This window comes from Siphateles boraxobius, unplaced genomic scaffold (genome assembly GCF_051911475.1).
Source record: "Siphateles boraxobius isolate OS27281-9 unplaced genomic scaffold, OSU_SipBor_1 30, whole genome shotgun sequence".
Taxonomy (NCBI): Eukaryota; Metazoa; Chordata; class Actinopteri; order Cypriniformes; family Leuciscidae; genus Siphateles; species Siphateles boraxobius.
The window spans coordinates 5,492,042-5,510,840 of NW_027508920.1; positions in this window are offsets into that span (position 1 = coordinate 5,492,042).

The following is an 18,799-nucleotide window of genomic DNA, read 5'->3' on the forward strand; positions in this document are numbered from 1 at the left end:
ATTATAGTAAAGTTCAAGGGATTGATCATTATGGTTATTTGACTATGCCTCGTGCTGAAGACACACTAGCGAGCTATCTCTCCCCTGAGTCTTCTTCTTCTCTGAAAGCCCCGACGTTACCCACCAAACCATTAAAAAATACATCTTTGTTGGTGGGTAAAGCGTATTCGGCAACAGGTCAGGCCGCAGCATGTTTGCACACTATGTCGATTCTCCAAGCGTACCAGGCTGACCTGCTGAAGGACATAGACGATAGTGAGGAAGTTAGTGCTGACGCAATTCGAGAATGTCGCACGACAGATTTATCTCTCCGAGCCACCAAGGAGACGGCCAAGTCTGTGGGCCGCTCTATGGCAGCCTTGGTGGCCACGGAACGCCATTTATGGTTAAATTTATCAGAAATAAAAGATAAAGATAGATCTGTTCTTCTGGACGCACCGCTGTCACCTACAAGTCTGTTCGGCGACGCTATAAATTGTGTCGTCGATAGGTTTCAAGAAAATAAGAAACAAGCGGCTGCGTTTCAGAGGTTTCTTCCTCGCCGGTCTATTGTCCCCGAGGCTGCTCGTAGTATAAAGTCTGAGCAGCCTCATCCGTCTACGAGCTCCGCTCACAGAGTTCAACAAAAACAGAGCGTCGCCGCTCGGGCACCTCCTCAATCTACGGTTCCTGAGTGGCGCTCGCAGCCCAGACCTGTTAGGGGTAGACAAGATCTGAGGACTGTTATCTCTAGGAGAGCTTGGGCTAAGAAGAAGTCCTGACGCCAAGGCTATCATGCTTCTGAGGGTGGTCCCCTCCAGGGAGGAACGGCACCCTCCGGGCACCCTCCTTGGCACCCTCCGGGGGGCGACTCTCCGAGGAGAGCCGCAGCGCTGCCACTTCGGTTGTTCCCTGCCGGTTCGCCGCTTCAGGGCGCCGAAATGATTGTTCAATCAAATCCAGAGGCCAGTCTCGAGAGACTGGTTCCCTTATCGGAATTTCTGGCAGCGTGGAAACTTCTGCCAAATATTTCTCTATGGGTCCTGCACATAATAGAAAAGGGTTACAGAATTCAGTTCGGTTCTCGTCCGCCCAGATTTCAAGGAGTCCTCCCCACGGTGGTGGACTCACAGCAGGCTCTGGTAATGGAGCAAGAAGTACTGACACTTCTTCGAAAGGGAGCTATAGAAAGGGTTTCTCCTCCCAGCAGAGAGTCAGGGTTTTACAGCCGTTACTTCATTGTTCCAAAGAAGGATGGAGGGCTGCGTCCTATTCTAGACCTGCGCCAGTTAAACAGCAGGGTTCAGAAACTCAAGTTCAGAATGCTTACACTCAAACAGATTGTATCACAGGTTCAGTCCGAGGACTGGTTTGTCACAATAGACTTGAAGGACGCGTACTTCCATGTATCTATCCATCCTCATCACAGGAGGTTCCTGAGGTTTGCTTTCGGGGGCGAAGTATACCAATATCGGGTTCTTCCATTTGGCCTAGGTTTATCTGCCCGCACTTTTACAAAATGCGTGGATGCAGCTCTGGCTCCGTTGAGACTCCAGGGCATCCGCGTATTAAATTACATCGACGATTGGTTGATTTTAGCTCAGTCAGAGCAGGTGGCAGTTCAGCATCGAGATGCTGTTCTGTCCCACATAAAGAGTTTGGGGTTGCGGCTAAACACCAAAAAGAGTGTGCTCCTACCTGCTCAGAGGACCACTTTTCTAGGTGTAATTTGGGATTCGACCACAATGCAGGCATGCCTGTCTCCTGCTCGTATTTCTGCGATTCTCACAGCCGCAAAGAATGTGAAACTAGGCCAGTCACTCACTGTGAAACAGTTTCAGAGACTGTTGGGTCTCATGGCAGCTGCGTCCAACGTTATTACTTTTGGCCTTCTGTACATGAGACCCCTGCAGTGGTGGCTGAGGACCAAGGGGTTTTCTCCGAGGGGAAATCCGTTCCGCAAGATCAAGGTCACGCGGCTATGCCTTCGTGCCTTGCCCTTGTGGAAGAAACCTTGGTTCCTCGCCCAGGGCCCAGTGTTGGGGGCTCCTTGTCGACGCGTCACGCTTTCGACGGATGCTTCCCTCACGGGATGGGGGGCGGTCATGAGTGGCCGCTTGGCGCAAGGTCTGTGGCAGGACCATCAATGTTCCTGGCACATAAATCGTTTAGAGTTGATAGCGGTATTTCAAGCACTCAAATATTTCCTGCCAGACCTGAGAGGTCATCACGTGTTGGTCCGCACAGACAACACTTCGGTGGTCTCCTATATCAACCATCAGGGGGGTCTGAGGTCACGTCACCTTTGCAAATTGGCTCATCAGATCCTCCTATGGGCCCAGGGGAAGTTACTGTCGCTCAAGGCGGTATATATTCCGGGGCGTCAGAATGTGGGAGCAGATATTCTGTCGAGACAGGGGCTGAGGCCCGGGGAGTGGAGACTTCACCCAGAAGTGGTGGAGTTCCTGTGGGAAAAGTTTGGTCGTGCTCAGGTAGACCTTTTCGCATCATCAGATTCAACCCATTGTCCCATGTGGTTCTCTCTAACGCACCCAGCTCCTCTCGGTCTGGATGCTATGGTGCAGGTGTGGCCGAGGCTGCACCTGTACGCCTTTCCCCCGATATCTTTGCTTCCGGGGGTTCTGGAGAGGGTTCGCCGAGAAGGGGCTCGTCTGCTACTAGTAGTCCCTTATTGGCCGACCCGAGTTTGGTTCTCGGACTTGGTGTCTCTTCTGGACGGCTCCCCCTTGGAGATCCCAATCAGGGTGGACCTCCTGTCTCAGGCCGGGGGCACGATATTTCACCCTCGGCCGGAGTTGTGGAAACTGTGGGCCTGGCCTCTGAGGGGGCCAGGCTCAGGGAGACCGGTCTTTCAACCGATGTTGTAGAAACCATTCTTCAATCCAGAGCTCCTTCCACGAGAAGGCTGTATGCGCTAAAATGGAAACTTTTCACCACGTGGTGTGTTGAACGTCAGTTAGATCCTGTTAACTGCCCTGTTGGTTCAGTTCTTGATTTTCTGCAAGACCGTTTCTCGGCCAGGTTATCTCCTTCCACCCTAAAGGTTTACGTGGCGACTATATCTGCCTACCACACCCCTCTGGGGGGTACTTCTATTGGGAGAAACCCTCTAATTACTCGCTTTCTCCGTGGTACATTGAGGTTGAGACCTGCACTGCACTCTAGAGCACCGGCTTGGGACTTGGCCATTGTACTCGAGGGTCTGGCTTTAGCTCCCTTTGAGCCCATCAAGGAGGTTTCTGAAAAGTTCCTCACTCTAAAGACTTTATTTCTCCTTGCTATCTCATCTATCAAGAGAATTGGTGATTTACATGCTTTGTCGGTTGCTCCTTCATGTCTGGAATTTGCACCTGGTATGGTGAAGGCATTTCTCTACCCCAGGCCGGGTTATATTCCTAATGTCCCACTGAATGTTGGAGGCCCAATAGTGCTGCAGGCCTTTTATCCTCCACCCTTTAATACCCCTGACCAGGAACAGCTTAACCTGTTATGTTCAGTCCGGGCTTTAGATGCCTACGTTCACAGAGCTGCCCTGTGGCGTAAATCTGAGCAACTATTTGTTTGTTTTGGGTCACTCAAGAGAGGATGCCCTGCATCTAAGCAGGTTATGAGTAAATGGATAGTCGAGGCTATTTCATTGGCTTATGAAGCGTCCGGACAGCCTTCACCTATGGCTGTGCGGGCCCATTCTACTCGGAGTATGGCGGCCTCTATGGCCTTAATTTCGGGAGTTTCCCTTCTTGACGTGTGTAATGCGGCAGGATGGTCCTCTCCGCATAAAATTGTCAGGTTTTATGACCTTGACCTCTCCACTCCTGGGGCGAGGTTTCTTGCTTCTTAGTGTGCGCAGGACCTCACACAGAACGGGCATTTGTCACTATGGCGTAGTGGGTATAGGGTTCCCACTGCGTCTCAAACGCAGCCCGAGTTCCCTTGAAAGGGAACGTCTCAGGTTACGTATTTAACCCTGGTTCCCTGATAGGGAACGAGACGCTGCGTTTGGCTGCCATACTTCATGCATGCCCTGATCGACTTGCTTCAGGTTTTTCAGAAGCTGTCGCGGTCTGATTTCAGGGTTGCTTTATAGTTTCCTGGTCTATGACGTCACCTATGTCGTAGCGGGCTTCCATTGGACTGATTTTACACGTGCTTCACGACGTAATCACGCAGAGCGTTCCCACCGCGTCTCAAACACAGCGTCTCGTTCCCTATCAGGGAACCAGGGTTACATACGTAACCTGAGACGTTTTCGCGATTAGAGGTACAGAGAAGTACATTACATTTTAATTTTATTTAATTGAATTTCTAATCAATGCACAATTCTAATAGTTCATTAGAATAAAATGTAATATACAATTAGAAATTATATTACATGGCAGAAAAATCGCTTTGATGCCAAGGTAAAGTCCTGGTGTGTGCAAGCACACTTGGCAATACAGCTCTTTTTGATTCTAAAATTATTCTAGTTATAAATATTATAAATTATATGTCACCAGAACAGATTTTTTTAAAAAATATATCTCTTCCTCAGGGCCCACTATTGACTCTGCTTTTTTATTGTCCATTTGATGCTGAAATTATACAAGAAATGAACCCCCAAGATTTGAGCCTGCATGATTGGTGATATGATATTATATGATGTATATTATATATGTATGATATAACTTGATTGCCAGACAAAGTCTGAAATTTGTCTTGCGTTACAGTAAGTTCATTCACAAATACAAAACCATACTGCATAAACAAAACCTTTACAAAAAAAAAAAAACGGAATAGATTTAATTTGTATGTAACATTTAATTCTAATACAGCTTGTTTAAAGTGAATCAAGCTGAACTATCATACATAATATCTTGGGACTTTGTAATGCAGAATTGATGGTAAAAGTACAAATTCATTAACATGATTCAGATTCATATTGTTGGCCAACCTTATGATAAGATAACTCTGTGATCAGCCGGATTTAGATCTACCTATAATATAGGGTGATAGAGGGTATGCATTGATGTCACTTTACCGCCAGCCAGACTGAGTGGCAAAATATCCTGCAACATGACTGGATTTAATAGGGGAAACTATGAAAATGGTAAAAGTAAACGGGAGTTGGACTTGACAGTGATACTCACAACTTACCAAAAACTGAGTTACTTCTTTGGGAAGGATTAGTAGAGAGGTGGGTGCCATTTCCTTTTGATCTTGTTTTCTCCCGTTTAAGCTAGTTTGGGTTATATTTTATTGTATTTTTCTTTTCTTTTCTTTTTAAAGTTTATTTCATTTTTCTCCCTACTAGTTAGAGGGTTTATGTTTGTTGTTTTAACCTTGCCTCTCTTGAAGCCTTGGAATCATCCCACATTTACTAAATAAAATAACTTGTTTTTGATTTTGAGTTGATTTTGATTATTGTAAAAGGACTGGGGTTTGTAACTGAACCTTGCGACCTCCAGTAAGTCCATATGATGTACTCTTCACATAGAAAATGGTCTCTGTAGAGTTCCCTTCTCATGGAGAAGGAGAACGCTTCCCAACGTTAACAACCAGGTGTGCTCAGCTGTACTACTTTAAATTTATTCAGCAGAAAAGTCTATCTGCTGTTGAAGTGACCATCTCCATTGTAGGGTACAAAGTTCACACTTACAAATAATCAGATAGTGTAAAGCAAAATGCGTATTTGGCATGATGTCCGAGGAGAGGGCTCGAAGCTCTGTATTTTGTCCCGAACCCAGAGCACTCCCTCCGTATTTCTGGTTACGACCCAAAAAAAACTGCAGAGCGCAGGGCTGATAGTGTGCCGTTCAGAGGGGTTAGTTTGATGGACCAGGAGGGTTCATGCTTCATTGGATGAGGGCATTGCTGCTGCGGCAGTGATGGTAAGATTTAATCAGAAACCGGCTCCTGCGGGAGCAGAGGGGGCATCCCTACTGCGTCAATGGAGAAATATTAGCCAGAGAACTGCGCTCTTGCGGGAGCATGGGTGTAACACTGCTGTGACAGTGAAGGCAAGGTTAGCCAGAGAATCTGAACTCCTGCGGGAGCGGAGGGGATATCACTGCTGTGGTAGTGGAGAAAATTACCTAGGGAAACTGAGCTCCTGCGGGAGCGGAGGGTACATCACTGCTGCGGCAGTGGAGAAAATTAGCCAGATAAACTGAGCTCCTGCGGGAGCCAAGGTGACATCACTCTGCTAGCAAAGGCAGCCTCACGCTAGGGTCTGATGGTGGGGCTGCAGGCCATGGACAGGCGAGAGGGTTAGAGAAAGCGTGAGGAAAAGGTTGTGATGCCTGGGCCTATGCCTCGAACGGATTCATACTCACACCAAAGGGACGGCCTGAATAGAGGGAGGAAGCTGGGGAAAGCTGCGGTTTGTAGCTGGGTGGAAGGAAGAGTGAGGCCTGGCAGTGGTGGAATCTGGGGCAAACCTTTTCAACTTGCAAGCAAAACTTTTCAACTTGCAATCAAAAGATTTAGACCCGAAAAAAAAAACAGCAGAAAAGAGAGCAAAATTTGTGCGTTTGTGATGAAAATTGTTTGAAATGCAAAAAGAAAAATAAAGGTTTTCAAAAAAATACATACACTGCAAATAATTGTGTTATCAACTTCTTTATTTTTAAGCCTTAAGAAGACTTTTTTGCAATCTTTAAATTTGTTTAATTACAAAATTATTATTTTAACTCTCAAACACTCTTTGATTTTATTCAATCAAAGTTTGATTGAATAAAAAAGACACAAAGGAAACTTCATAATCCCTCACCAGAACTAACCCAGCCACAGTAAATGAAGCCCTTTTGACAAACCAGACCAAACCATTTTTATAAATACAGGGGTCTCACAAAAAATTCTAATACAATTACATCAAACTTAACCCTCTGAGGTCTGAGGTGTTTTCTGGGTCCTGGAGGTGTTCTGACATGCTCTGACATTTGTGCTTATTTCTGTTACTTGTGACATTTTCATGGCTAAAGTCTTATTACATTTAATTCAGCACAAACTCTGCTACAGTCATATGTCAGCAGCATGTATGTAAAAGTTTGGAGTTTTAAGATAATAATGTTTATGCGTGGTTTGTGAAAAAACAAAAAACAAATGTCACTGAAATAAGGTCATAAAACCCATAGTGATTATTTCTTCACAAGACTTTTGAAAATTGTATCACGTAGCCTAGAATACTTGCTCCAAAACTATGTGAAAATCATCATGCATACTCATTTAGATAAGACAATATATTGATTTAAAATTTGTATGACGTGTTTTGTGTGAGAAAGCTTTGTGCGAAGGGGCGTGATCTCTCATTAATATGAATGCCTTTTACACCTGAGAAAGACAAAGACTCTCCCCTAATGGCCCTATCAGGTGCTATCAGGCCCGATCATTATGAGGAGCCTTGCACAAAGAATGAGGAGAAATTAAAAAAAGAATAGCTTTTAGATTGTCTGGATTTATTTACAACACAACATTATCCAAAGATACACAACAAAGGACAAAAAGCACATTAGTAAACACACTGATCTAAAGAAAAAGACTTAAACAGTCACACACCTTTGTGCCATTCCTGAAACATAGTAGCCTACATACCTGTCATGTCCAAGGTGTTTGACTTTTCATTTTACCATGTTCATGTACAGAGACTCATGTGAATGTTGACGTCAGCAGGACCCTTTCTAAAAAAATAAATAAATAAACACATGTAAACATGTTGATATCAAGACAAACTATAGGGCTGCACAATTCTGGGAATACATTTTAGATTTTTCACTCACACACACACACACACATATACATACACACACACACACACACATATATATATATATATATATATATATATATTTATATATATATACACACACTGCCGTTCAAAAGTTTGGGGTCGGTATGATTTTTAATGTTTTTAAAAGAAGTCACTTATGCTCACAAAGGCTGCATTTATTTGATTAAAAATACAAAACAAACCCAGTAATATTGTGAAATAATATTTCAATGTAAATCACTGTTTTCTATGTAAATATATAGTAAAGTGTAATTTATTCCTGTAATCAAAGCTGAATTTTCAGCATCATTACTCCAGTCTTCAGTGTCTCATGCCAGTGAGTAAATGAAACCACAACCAAGATATGTGTTTGACATGTGAATGTGTACATCTTACCTGTGGTTACGCCGGGATCCATGAGTGCAGCTTTGAATTAAAATGCCGCAGCCTTTCCTGGTGTCCTTTTATATATTCGTTTGGGAATTATGGTTAATGTAGTTTTTGGGACAATATTTGTTGGGGTCCTGTGTTAATTCGAATGTGTTTAAATTATGTTTTTTTTTTTGTATGTTTAAGTGTATTTTTATTATTATTATTGCTGTAAATGTGATTCTCTTCCAAGGGAACTCGAGCTGCGTCGAGACGTGGTGGGAACGCCCTGCATGATTGCGTCGTGAAGCAAGTGTATAATCAGTCCAATGAAGAGACGAGACTATGACGTCTTTGACCAGGAAACTATAAAGCACACCTGAAAACAGACCGCGACAGCTTCAGCTTCAAGCCTGAAGCAAGTCGATCAGGGCATGCAGGGAGTATGGCAGGGCGACGCAGAGTCTCGTTCCCTCTCAGGGAACCAGGGTTACATACGTAACCTAAAACGTTCCCTCTTAAGGGAACTCGAGCTGCGTCGAGGCGCGGTGGGAACCCCATACCCACTACACCATAATGACAAATGCCCATTCTGTGTGAAGTCAAGGCGCACACTAAGAAGCAAGCACCCTAGACCCTGGAGTGGAGCCAAGATCCAAGTCATAAAAACTAACAAATGTAAGCGGCGAGGACCAGCCTGCCGCATCACAGATGCCATGAAGGGAAACTCCCGAGATTAATGCCATAGAGGCAGCCTTACCCCTCGTAGAATGAGCCTGGACAGCCAAAGGAGAATGCTGTCAGGCCGCTCCATAAGCAAGTGAGATAGCCTCAACTACCCACTCGCTCATTATCTGTTTAGATGCAGGGCAACCTATCTTAGGTGACCCGAAGCAGACAAATAATTGTTCTGATATACGCCACTGAGCAGCTCTGTGGACATACACATCCAAAGCCCGGAAAGGGTATATCGGATTAAGTTTTTCCTGATCTGGGGTATTAAAGGTGAAGGACAGAAGGCCTGCAGAACAAATGACCCACACATTTAGTAGGGACCTAGAAATACAACCCGACCTGGGGTGAAGAAATACTATCACCATACAAGGTGCAAATCCAAGTACGTGCAGGCCTCAGCCTCATGTACCATGGAGAAGACGAAAATAAGGATCTTTCCTCAGAGATAACCCAGCAAAGAAACATTCATTACAGAAATCAAGCACTGTACCAACAGGGCAGAAACTAGATTCAGAAGGCGTTCTCTGCACCAGGCAGAGAACAGTTTTCATATCAATGCATATTTAGTCTTCTCGTGGAGGGAGCTCTAGACTGGAGTATGGTCTCCACGACCTCGGTCGAGAGACCTGAATCTATGAGCTGGGCCCCCTCAGAGGCCGAGCCCACAGTATCCATAACTCCAGAGCTCCCAGGAGCAAAAATATCAGGAAATGCGTACAGGTGTAGCGTCAACCACACCTAATACAACACACCCAGTCCAAGCGGAGCTGGATGCGTGAGGGAGAACCACAAAGGGTTCAAACGATGCGAAAGGTCGACTTGAGTTTGACCTAAGTTCTCCCTAAGAAGCTCCACCACCTCGGGGTGAAGTCTCCATTCCCTGGGCCTCAGCCCCTGCCTCAACAGGATATCTGCTCTGATATACAAGACCATCAGTGTGTTGTCCGGACCCTTCGCCGAGCGACCACTCATGATCACCCCCGACTTGTGAGGGAAGCATCCGTCGATAGCATTATGCGTCGACAAGAAGCCCCCAACACTGGGCCTGGGCGTGGAACAAAGGTTATTCCACCTGACCGCGGCACGTAGGCATACCCGCGTGACCTTGATCATGAGAAAACGGATTTCCCCTCGGAGAAAACCCCTTGGTCCTGAGCCACCACTGCAGGGGTCTCATGTACAGAAGGCCAAAAGTAATTACGTTGGACGCAGCTGCCATGAGACCCACGAGTCTGAAACTGTTTCACAGTGAGTGACTGGCCTAGATAAACCCCATTTACGGCTGTGAGAATCGCAGAAATACGTGCTGGAGACAATCGCACCCGCATCATTGTCGAATCCCATATTACACCTAAAAAAGTGGTCCTCTGAGCTGGGAGGAGCACACTCTTCTTGGCGTTGAGGGGCAACCCCAACATCTTTAAATGTGACAGAACGACATCTCGATGCCGAACTGCCATATGCTCAGATTGAGCTAGGATCAACCAATCGTCGATATAATATAATATGCGAATGAGATTCTGAAACCTGCTGTTTAATTGACGCAGGTCTAGAGCAGGACGCAACCCCTCATCCTATTTCGGAAACAATGAAGTAATGGCTGTAAAACCCTGACTGTCTGCAGGGAGGAGGAACCCCTTCTACAGCTCCTTTTGCAGAAGTGTAATACTTCCTGCTCCATAACCGAAGCCTGTTCGGGGTCCAGCACAGTGGTAAGGACCCCTAGAGATCTGGGCGGACGAGAACCTGTTCACTGGAAAGGCTCTGGAGTTGGCAGGTGCGTTCTGGGAACAAGGTCGGATGTCGTTACCTTCTTATGACGTGTTTATCGCCCTATTCGAAGAGGCTTTTGAACTCCCCGCAGGAGAGGAGGATCCTGAGGAACTGCTCTTGTCCCTGTGTCGGGGAGGTTCGTATGCAGCGGATTTCTCTCGCTCATTCCGCATGCCGCTAAAGCCTCATCTCGCCAAACTTTTCGATTCTCCCTTGATGACCGTCAGAGGGGCTTTCAAGTATATCGTTTCTGCCAAACCCACTCATCGTGTCGGACCCCTCGAGCCCGTATTCAGTGCTGGTCCTGTTGAACTTGCTAATCCAGAGACAGTGGAGGTTTTGCCGGCCAAACTGGAGTTTGAGCGCTTGCCAGCCGACTCGAAAGAATCAAGTATCGAGTTGAGTGCATCACGTGGGTTAAGCGAGTCAAGTGAACCAAATCCCGAGTCAAGTGAACCGAATTCCGAAGTCAAGTCCTGAGTCAATTGAATCTAGCCCTGAGTCAAGTGGATCAAGTCCCTGAATCAAGTGAATCCAGTGAGGAAAGTGAGTCAAGTTCGGCTGAATCTATGGAGTCAGGTCCAGTTAAGCGAAACGAGTCTGTTCCCCTGGATCCAGAGTTACCAGTTCCAACAGCGCGCCGTCGCAGGGGGAGGAGGACCGGTGAGCGTACCCAGACTCCTCGCCCTGCCGGCCCCGCCTCTATGCCTCGCCCTGCCGGCCCCGCCTCTGCACCTCGCCCCGCCTCTGCGCCTCGCCCCGCCTCTGCGCCTCGCCTGCGCCCTTCAAGCTTCAGGAGGCTTCTCTTGAACCCGTTTACAGCCCGGTGGTTCCGCCCATGGATTTCCCCAAGTATATTTTTTTTTTGGGGGGGGGGGGGGGCAGTAGGTACCCTGAGAGAGCATGGAAGTGGCGCTGACATGGACCTGGTCTCTGCTATCTCCTCTTGAGCCTCCCATGCCTCTAGTCCCGTCTGGTCCTGTGCTTCTCATGCCACTGGTCACGTCCAGTCCTGAGTCTGCTCCGCCCTTGTCTCCGTCTAAGTGTGCTCCGTCCTGATACCCTTCCAAGTGTGTTCAACCCTGGTCTCATGCCAAGTGTGTTCCACCTTGGTCTCCTGTCAAGTGTGTTCCACCCTGATTGCCTATGACGCATGCTTCCCCATGGTCTCTTTCCCTGCTCTGGTCTCCAGGCCCCAGGTCTCTCCATGGGCCTGGCCTCCTGCCTCTCCACGGGCCTGGCCCTCCATCCCAGGCCCTGGAGCTCTTAGGAGCGTCTGGAAGCCGCTTCTTTGGGGAAGGGCTATGTCATGTATGCCAGCTGGAGTGCCCGCGTGAGCCACTGGAGGGCACTCTCTCCTTGTGTTATGTTTTCACCATGGACTCATTATGTTAAATTATGTTTCAGTTGTGTTTGATTACCGGTTATTGAGTTCCTTATATAAGCTTGAGTCATCCCTGTGTCTGGTGTGAAGTCTTGTTAAATTGTAAGCGTACATCTCTGAGCATTATTCCCTGTTTTAGTATTCCGTGTTTCCCTGGGCTCTTGACACTTGCCTGTCTTCTGGACTGTTTATGAACCTGTGCTGCCTGCCTCGACCTAAGCCTGTTACCACCACGAGTTACTGGATTGCCCCTTGTTTAACTGCAGGCCTGGGTTTATGTCTGCTTGTGTTTCAGTTGAAATAAAGTGCTGCACATGGATCCGACCGCCTCTGTCCATTTGTTACAGATACAGAGTTTTCCTGTTTTTTTTAGATATATTTCACCTAATAAGCTCTTTTTATTTTCACTCTCATAATGTTCAGCTGTCCAGTAAATTTTTTACTAGCAACAGCACTAGATAAAACCTCCCTTTAAAAGATCCTCTTTATTCAACAGAGTTATGAGCTGACTTATTTATTTATTTATTGAAAACTCAAACATCTGTCTTTTTCTTAATATTTTTATTTGCTTTGTCCTCTTTTTCTTAACAAAACACTAACGATACCAATTTCTCGGAACTGGAAATCGCAGCACACAGGATCTGGCAGGTGAAAGCTGAGATAGGGCGGGGCCCGTCCCAACCCCCGCCCCGACCCCCGCTGTCAGATCCGTTTGCGAACCCCAAACTGCGAGTCGCCACCGTGCCTTGGCAACAGTGGGACCCGTGCGGGGAGCGCAAACCGAACCGTCCTCCTCGAAGAATACCCGGCGGGAGCGTAGCGTCCTCACGGACAGCTTCTCGCAACTCATGCTCCACTCCCAAACAGCAACAAAAAGCTGATGTGTGTGTCCCCACCCGTGATATAACATGGGCATGGAACAACACAAAGCTGCTTGCTCTCTTTTGCCATACTATATATATATATATATATATATATATATATATATATTGCAACTTGACAGACAACTATAAATATGACAAAGACAGAATACACAGATCGCTTGCTGAAGGCGCAGAAGCTGTCGCGGTCTGTTTTCAGGTGTGCTTTATAGTTTCCTGGTCAATGACGTCACCCGCCTATGATGTCTCGTCTCTTCATTGGATTGATTATACACTTGCTTCACGACGCAATCACATTAAGCAGTCTCTCAGAGCAGCTCTAGATATGTTCATGTCCTCATTTTGTGTGACGGCAGATACTGGAAATTCCATAAGTGTCACGCATACTTGAGTATGTATAGACGAAACGGCGCAGCTTATTCACACAGATACATGCAGAACAAGCAGATTATATAGAAGTCTTTTTGTGCTTTAATATTCACAGACCATGTCACGCTTTTATTTATTGTGCAGTTCAACTTTCAATGTATTCATCCATCCATCAATTTGCGCATTTTGCACGAAATTCTATTTTCATGACTGGATTCTGCGATTCCCTCTGCATCTCGGAAATCATACGGCCTTGCGGTATAAACGGGACATTACTTTATTTGCATAGAGAGAGGGTGTTCTCGAATATAAGCGAACATGGTCGATATGTTTCCTCTTTTTGCAGCCACTTTGCGTCCACATTTTTTGTAAATTGGATATACTCGAGGGCAACTACACGTTTATTTTTTTCTATATCAAAAGTATTCTCCTTCTGCAAATTTTACGTTCTTTTTCGATGAAGGATAAAGACTATAGATAACAGCCTCTGTCTCTGACATTTTCGCCTCTGTATGTGTGTTGGTGGAGCAAGTTGAGAGTCTAAAGCCCTATTCAGACGGAACTAGTTTAAAATGGAGAGGTGGGGTAAAGTAATTATGCCCAGAGCTTTTTTTTTACTTTCAGTAAAAAGGACTGGAAAAATTACCTCAGTAAATATTCCGTCATATCCTGTTTAAATGTAGTTTTCCGTGGGTTTTTCAAGTATGGAGGCGCTTGAAAAGCATTCAGTTGCGTTCTAGACAGTGGGACAAGTCTGTGGCAAAACTCAAGTGTTTTCCACATGCCATTCAGATCAAAAAGATGATCGAAAGCACTTGTTAGAGGCACAAAGCATAACGGTTATATATATATATATATATATATATATATATATATATATATATATATATATATAAATATAGGTTACATGGGTTTGCGCACATGATATCAGGAAGCAATGTAATACACACATGACAACAGGAGGGTGACAGCGGTGCGTAAATCAAGTTACCTCTCCCACTTCTGCTAGTTTTACTGAGATCTTATCCCTTGTGAATTGGCAATTATTGTTACAGACGTCCTGTGGTAAAATTGCATTACTCCTCCCACCGCAGGTAAGATTCTCCTTCTGATGTATTTTTTCCCCAATACAGTAGATAAGCAAATGTGACAGTAAAACGTCTCGGGTTACGACTGTAACGTCTCGGTTACATATGTAACCCTCGTTCCCTGAAGGAGGGAACAAAGATGTAGTCAATGTGTCGACAGATTGGGATCACGCTTAAGGAGCCTGTCATCTTCGAGTACTATTAAAACGAGCCAATGCACATTGGCGTGCAAGATCTGCATCTCACACTCCGCCCCGTGGTGCGGGTATAAATACGGAAGTGGATGAACGCATCAGTTGTTATTCACTGAGGAGCAGAGCCCGGAGTCAGCGGTGGTCCAGCAATTGTGGCGACGAGACTACGTGTCCGTTCCTTCCTTCAGGGAATGAGGGTTACATATGTTGAGTCGACGTGTCGACTGATTTGGATCCCAATTAAAACGCCACAAGTGCTGCCACCTTCCAGTGCCTAGACAAAAGCCTTCTGATCCCCCCCGCATTATTTGAGGCGGAGGTGGGACAGGGCTTAGGCCATGGAAGTCACTGCTATTCCACAAGACCACTGGGAAAGTGTTCTCTTTTGTTGGAAAGGAATAGGCTGCGGAAACCACATCCTCCCAGTAGGGAGGTAAACATGTGGAGGACACACATATGGACTGGGCGGATTACCTGGCAGTACATCATATGGAATGTCACTGGGGTGGCTCCAGCTTATGACAGGGGGAAGACTCAACTTGACAGTGACGACAGAGCAGGCTCTGCCGAGGGAAGACACGGGCTCGCCGCAGGGAGGCGTACCGTGAAAGAATACACATATGGGATCGCCGTAGGGATCACAACATATGGACCCAGCCTAACACAGGTTCCACCAGTGCATACGAGTGATAGCCCTGGCTTCGGACGTTCCGCCACAAACCGTTGCCGAAGGGTATGGAGGAACTCGACAGGGTTCGGCTAATAAAAGGGAACTCTGCTGGAGCAAGAATTGTGCACGTATCCAGTCCATAGGAGGGGATTGGCGCAGAAAGCCGACACTTCGAACCAGGCTTACAGTGAAACTGGCTTCATGTGAAGGGAGCCCACGGGAAGCAGCGGTTCGACACATAGGCTAGTTCTCTAGCGCAGTGGTTCTCAATCCTGGTCCTGGGGACCCACTACTCTGCACATTTTATATGTCTCCTTTATCTGACATAGCCAATTCAGTTCATAGAGCTCTTTCCTAATGAGCTGATGATCTGAATCAGGTGTGTTAAATGAGGGAGACATACACACTGTGCAGAGCTGTGGGTCCCCAGGACCGGGATTGAGAACCACTGCTCTAGCGAACATGATAGGTGTCGCCCAGCCCCCAACTCTATTTAACATCTGTTCAGTGAGGCACTCTGTGTCAACACCTAGGAGGGAGAAAAACTCTCAGTAAGATGGGCACGTGCATCTTGGGAAAACTTTCTCATCAAAATGAAGGCAACCACATGTAGTGGGCCAACCTCTGCTTGGAAACAGCCTTCCCTTCTGGGTGCTTTCACACGGCGGATGCTGCTCTGCCACGGCCACCTCGGGACCTGGCCGTGAAGTCAGTGCTGAAGCGATCTTCATATGGAGGAAGCTGAGTGGCTGCGTCTCCCATATGCCCCAGGAGCCTCTGAAGAGTTTCATTGGGACCCTTTCTCACTTCTATACAGCACTCACCAACCACATACTCTTCTTCAGAGATTCGGTGGACCGAATCCATCTCCAAACTAGAAAAGAGATCCTCAGCCCGTGGACGAGTTTACCCTTTCCCAGTTGACCTGAGGACCTAACTGGCTATGAGTACTTGAAGGGTAGGACTTTGTACTGATACTTCACACCTTTTGTAGGTATGAACATAGGATGGCCTGTGGTGCTGAAGGATAGAGATCTGAAGTACATGTCTCTCAGATCGAAGGGGGGAGACGAGTATCCCCCGTTCAAAAGGCAGCGGCCGCCGGACACAGGTGCACCTGTGTCGTGACAGACCGCACCACTGGAGGGATAGCCTCGCAATCCTTCACCGCTCCTCCGTCAAGGGTAGTGAGGGGGAAAAAGCTATTCAGACTGTTTCTGGCAGAGAAGATGCCGTCCACAACCTGGTATGCTCTCCATGCACTTCGGGAAAGAAAGGCACTGGAGTGGAGAGCTGAGAACCAGCACGGACCTCCCAGAGATACCAATCCTCCAACTGAGACTGAGCGGGACACGGTGGAGGACTCCACTCGAGCCCGGCGGCCCGTTTCAGCATAGCTGACAATTCTGGATCCGGCAACGTTACACTCCCAGAGGGAGATAACGCAGCCGAATCGTCATCTCCAGAGGCCAGCTCACCCTCCAGTGCAGCTATCGACATCTTATCCTCTGGGGGAACCCCAATTGAAATGGTTGATCGGTCCATTACAGAGGGACCAGCACGTTCAAAAGGAAATTCCACAAGCTGTGGTGAGATGGAGAAGTGAGGAGCTCACAGGGAATGGTTACCGGGCGAGACATCCATCACTATCCTCCGATCACCCATCCCACACAGCACCCGGGGCCTTAAGAGAGCGGCCAGAAAAATGGAGAGCAAAACTAGAGGTATTTCGAATTTCATGAAAAGAGAGCACGATTGCATACAGAGAGGCCTTAAAAGCTGCTAGATCTGCTTATTTTTCAACCCTATTAGAAGAAAATAAACAAAACCCTAGGTATTTACTTGAAACAGTGGCTAAACTAATGAAAAATAAAGCTTCTAGCCCAGACGTTTCCAAGCAGTACAGCAGTAATGACTTTATGAAATTCTTTACTTACAAGATTGATAATATCAGGGAGAAAATTATAATTATGCAACCATCTACTCCAGTATTGCATCAGACAGTGCATTGTAGTCTTCCTGACGAAAAATTTGATTCATTTATTGCTATAGGAGAGGAAGAATTTTCTAAACTAGAACGCCAACATGTATGTTAGAGCCTATACCCACTAAGCTGCTGAAAGAGATGCTTCCAGAGGAAGGAAGATAAAGGAAGAAAAAGGAAGAAAAAGGAAGATACTGCCTTTTCTAATATCTTTGACAGAAAATCTATGGATCCTCTTCTTAATATCATTAATTCATCTTTGTCATTAGGATATGTACCAAAAACTTTTAAGATAGCTATAATTAAAAAAAAACACAACTTTATCCTACAGAATTAGTCAATTACAGGCCAATCTCGAATCTACCTTTTCTGTCAAAGATATTAGAAAAGGCAGTATCTTCCTTTTTAGAAAGAAATATCTCTGTAACGATTTTCAATCAGGATTTAGACCGTACCATAGGCCTGAGACAACTGTCATTAGAGTCACAAATGATTTGCTTTTATCATACGATCGTGATTGTATCTCTCTATTAATGTTACTCGATCTTAGTGCTGCATTTAACACTATCCACCACAACATTCTTTTAAATACACTCAAAATGATGTTGGCATTAGTGGAATTGCACTAACATGGTTTAAATCATACTTATCTGACCGTTATCAGTTTGTAGCAGTAAATGAAGGTATGTCTTATCGATCAAAAGTTCAGTATGGTGTACCACAAGGCTCAGTACTAAGACTGTTGCTGTTCACTCTGTACATGCTTACCCTTATGATATATCATTAGGAAACATAGCATTAGTTTTAACTGTTATTCTGATGATACTCAGCTCTATGATACTTCACGCCCTGACGAAACTTACCAATTCAGAAAAATTAACGGAATGCATGACTAGCAACTTCCTACTACTTAATAAAAAAAAAAGAGATTCTAATTATTGGACAAAAAAATTCCTCACGTAATATCCTAGAATACTGTCTAACACTTGATGGCTACAGCATAACAAATCATAATCATACACTGTTCGTTTGTTGGGCAAAGGAGGACTGGCCCCCCGACTGAGCCTGGGTTCTCCCAAGGTTTTTTCTCCATTCTGTCACCTGATGGAGTTTTGGTTCCTTGCCACTGTCGCCTTTTTTCCGCCTTCATTCGCCATTGGCTTTTGGCTTGCTTAGTTGGGGACATTTAACATTTAATTTTGAATTTAACAATACTATTACAACTTTACTTTCCTGTTATCTCTGTAAAGCTGCTTTGAAACAATTTGAAACAATTTGTATTTGTAAAAGCGCTATATAAATAAAGGTGACTTGACTTGACTTGACTACAGTTAGGAACCTGGGTGTGCTCTTTGATACCAATCTTTCATTTGAAATTCACGTGTGTTGTATCTGTAAAACCACATTTTTTCATCTTAAAAATGTATCTAAATTACTTCATATGCTCTAAAATTATATATATATATATATATATATATATATATATATATATATATATATATATAAATTACGTCATATGCTCTAAATAAAAAATGCAAAACAATTAGTTTATGCATTCATGACATCAAGGCTAGATTATTGTAATGCTATTACGGGTGGTTGCCCTGC